Here is a 4955-nt window from a genome sequence, read left to right on the forward strand (position 1 = left end):
CCCCTTGTGGGCAATAGAGAAATAAATATATATTTATCCCACAAGAGTGGTTAGCACACTGGGCGAAATGCTCAGCGTCTTTACGTTCTGAGTTCAAATTCCACCGAGGTCGACTTTGCCTTTCATCCTTTCGGGATGAAAATTTTTCACTTTTTTAAAAATCTCACAGGGACTGACAAACACACACAGAATCATACACAAACAATTATATATATATATGGAACATAAAACGATTCTATATGTATATATACTCTTTTACTTGTTTCAGTCTTTTTTTTTTTTTTGACTGGCCATGCTGGAGCACCGCCTTTAGTCGAGCAAATCGACACCCCAGGACTTATTCTATCGGTCTCTTTTGCCGAACCGCTAAGTGACGGGGGACATAAACACACCAACAACTCGACCGTTCGACAGATTGTCCTAGGTTACAATGTTACTAGTAGCACTCACTCAAGGTTTTTACCTGGCATACTTTTTAACCTTTAATTCAAAATGACCGTATTAGACCCAAATATTCTGTTTTATGTTCAAACCAGCCAGATTCGGCTTCTCACACTTACTCAACAATGTCATTCTGAAGATAATCAGAGCTTCTGAATCATGAAGCCACGAGATAATGCAGGATTTATTGGAAACAAAGTGAATGAAAGATTAATTAATTTGAGAAAGCTGAAGGATCAGAAGTTTATTAACTTCCAGCATTTTCTTTTAAAACGCTTAGGCTTCTTTATTACATCATCGTTTAACGTCTGCTTTCCATGCTGGCATGGGTTGGACAGTTTGACTGAGGACTGGTGAAACCAGATGGCTACACCAGGCTCCAATCTAATTTGGCAGAGTTTCTACAGCTGGATGCCCTTCCTAACGCCAACCACTCAGAGAGTGTAGTGGGTGCTTTTACGTGTCCATGCGATGTACCCTGTGTAAGTTATGGACACACATGAGGTGCAGTGAGATTATTTGCAGGTTATCAGAGAAAGTAGTTTTGGTTTGTGGAAGATGCACGGGAGTCGTGAAAACTATAGATACTCAGGAAATCGATTTTCTCAAAGACCCCTGAAAGCCCTTTAGAGCTAGTGGATAATTTCTACGACCTAAGGAGCCCAATTAGCTGTTGGGGATGATGTATGGGAAGTGTAATTGCTGGAATAAGAATAGGATAGTGAAAATTAAGAGAGCTTTGACCAGTTGGCAACCAAAGGTTTCTCTCTCTGAGTGAAAGGACGATTCTATGATGTATGTATACGAACAGCAATGCTATAAGGTAGAGAGTCGTGAATGCAGAGGACATGCAAAGGCTGGGGGTGGATGAAGCCAGTATATATGTATAAGCCTATATATATATGTGTGTGTGTGTGTTTATATATATATATGTATTTATATATATATATGTGTGTGTGTTTATATCTATATATATCTATGTGTGTGTTTATATATATATATATATATATATATATATGTTACAATTAAACCTTGGGAGAGGCATTATGCCGGTAATAAACACACACACTGTTTATATATATATGTTTATATATATATGTGTGTGTGTATATATATATATATATATATATATATATATATAGTTTCTACTATTTGAAAATAATATTTATTCTTGTTTTTTATATTATTTATTTGGTTCTTTATAGATTATTTTTAATAGATAACTTATTTAACACTAAATTATTTAGAAGTTATAGTTTCATTTCAACATAATATTAAAACTTCGATTTGAATAGTGTTGATATATTTTCGATTATTTTTGATTAATAATATTTGATTAGTAATTAGTCTTTATTGTTTATAATATCGTTAAAGGTTTTTTTAATTAAAACTTTGTATATATATACATATATATATATATATATATAAAGTTTAATCTTTTATTCATAATAATTTTTTCTTTCCTAATTTTTTCATTCATAATTTTTTCATTCATATTTTTATTCTTGCGTTTGTAGAAATAAATATTCTTGTATTTTTCTATTATTCAATTGATTTTTAATTATAATTAAATAAACGTCTATAACTTTAAATAGTATAGCTTTAACTATTACACCGGTTAAATATGTACTAATTTTATCTTCATTATTATTTTAAACTTAAACTTTGTTCAAATTGTATTTAAAACAGTGATAATTTAAAACAATGATAATTTATTTAAGATGTTTTTTGTATATAATATACATGTTATTATAATGGATGAAGGGAGGATTATTGAATGGTTATTATTTTGATATTTTGATATTTTTAATAATTTTTCTATCTGTATAAAATAAGTATTTCATATTAATTCATTTGGTACTTATTGTTGGTTGAGAGATAAATATATCTAATTATTGTTCTACTTACGATCTGACGATTAGCTATATTTTTTAATAGAATTATTTTCGATAATTTCAATTGATTTTAATCGATTTAAATTTCCTTTCTATTTGAAAATTAGTTATGAAACACGTGTAATCTTTTTACTATATTTATCTTATGATATTTACTTTACTTTAAATTATACTCATTTATTGTGTTTTTAATTGTTAATTTGTCTATATGTGATAGTGGATTTTCATCGATGAGTTCTTGAAACTTGGTTATTTTCCCTAAAACTATATATATATATGTTTATATATATATGTATATATAATATATGTATATATATATATATATATATATATATATATATGTGTGTGTAAATGGTGTTAGGAAGAGCATCCAGCTGTAGAAACTCTGTGAAATCAGATTGGAGCCTGGTGTTGCCATCTGGTTCACCAGTCCTCAGTCAAATCGTCCAACCCATGCTAGCATGGAAAGCGGATGTTAAACGTTGATGATGATGATGATGATGATGATGATGATGATATACATGTTTATATATATATATATATATATATATATATATATATATATGTGTGTGTGTGTGTGTGTGTGTGTGTGTGTGTGTGTGTGTCTGTTTATACATATGTATGCATGTACCTACATTCATATATGTCATTCGTTTTTAGACCTTTTTTCTCATGCTGCTAGGAGGGATATATCATTAAGACATAGTTTACAACTTGATCCCTTCCTGACACGAACCTTTATCTGGTGCTCAAGTAAGGGATCGCTTCTGTCAAAGGTCCTTTTGCTAATAAGAAAGATAATAGGAACATCATTATTCTGAGCTGGATAAATATTCAGAGACAAAACATAAACAAACACATCGGCACACACACACACACACACACACACACACACAAAACACACACACACACACACGCACACACACAGTCAGGCATAAACACACGTACATGTATGTGTGTGCATACATGCATATAAAATAGATTTCTTTCTGTTTATGTCTCCTAAATCTCCTCAGAAGCCTTGATCAGCCGTGGGATGTGGTGGAAGACCCTTGCCCAGTGTGCCACACTTTGGCACAGAACTAAAAGGCATTTGTTATACACACACACACACACATTTTCTATCGATTCTTTTATTAATTTCTCTTCTTTTATTGTTGGCACTCCGTCGGTTATGACGTCCAGGGTTCCAGTTGATCCGATCAACGGAACAGCCTGCTCGTGAAATTAACGTACAAGTGGTTGTGCACTCCACAGACACGTGTACCCTTAACGTAGTTCTCGGGGGATATTCAGCGTGACACAGAGTGTGACAACGCTGACCCTTTGAATTACAGGTACAACAGAAACAGGAAGAAAGAGTGAGAGAAAGTTGTGGTGGAAGAGTACAGCAGGGTTCGCCACCATCCCCTGCCGGAGCCTCGTGGAGCATTTTAGGTGTTTTCGCTCAATAAACACTCACAACGCCCGGTCTGGGAATCGAAACCATGATCCTACAATCGCGAGTCTGCTGCCCTAACCACTGGGCCATTGCGCCGCCACTCTCTTCTTTTATAGAATCAATATCTTGTTTTATTTCTTTCTTGTGTTCTTTCTACATTTCTGTCATGTCAGGAAGACAGAGGACCTTAAAAACAAATAATCTTTCCTGGTCTTCCAAATTTCATGCTTTAATATTTGTCTCAAGATTTGGTACAAGGCTAGTAATTCAAAGGAAGGGGACAAACCGATTACATCAACCCCAGTACATGACTGGTACTTATTCCATCCAAAACGTTGAAAAGCAAAGTGAAGCCTGACAGCATTTGATCCCAGAATGTAAAGTCGGAAGAAATGCCATTAAGCATTTTGTCTGGCAGCCTAAGAATTCTATCAACTCAAGCTTTAATATTGTTGTAAATCTTGTGTGTGAAGTTTACTTCAAGGATTAAGTGTTTTCTATCTTAATCCTTCTATAAATAAATAAATTATTATCCCATACTATGTGATGGGTCCTTCATTATAAAATATGTTTTAATAACATAATATTTTTGGTAATCAATTAAAATCTTTATTAATCTCATCTTCTGATATGTTGAGCAAACTTCATCCTTGGGTGATGCTTTCTGATACTGACTAACATGAAGAAATAACCGAAAAGCATATGTGTGTGTTTAGAAAATATGGAACTATGGTGATGGTCACAGAATAGAGAATGACATCGAAATTGATAAAGAATTTGGTTGTTTATGACAACCAAATTTCCATCACTTTTGAGATGTAGGAATTTGTTGCTGAGTAGCTCCAGGTAAGTTCTGATCAAACACACCTGCGGCCCATAATCGATGAGTTGAATAACAAGGTATTATCCATAGACGCACAGCTGAAAGTGTACTGTATTTACATCTTTCTGAGGAATGATCTATTGCACAAGATATACAGTGTCTCCATCTGGCTGAGGTATGACCCACAAATCCAAGCTCAACATGAACAGGGTCTCCAACATTCCAATATTCAGGGTTTAATTGTCACCAGTCAGACTGCGATAAGCAGAGTAATGTAGCTGACCAAGAGACACAACACAATGACTGTTGTTAGGTTTGTTAGTCTTCTTTATATTGTTGTTTACCTGACTTCATA

This window comes from Octopus bimaculoides, unplaced genomic scaffold (genome assembly GCF_046866305.1).
Source record: "Octopus bimaculoides isolate indiv1 unplaced genomic scaffold, ASM4686630v1 contig203, whole genome shotgun sequence".
Taxonomy (NCBI): Eukaryota; Metazoa; Mollusca; class Cephalopoda; order Octopoda; family Octopodidae; genus Octopus; species Octopus bimaculoides.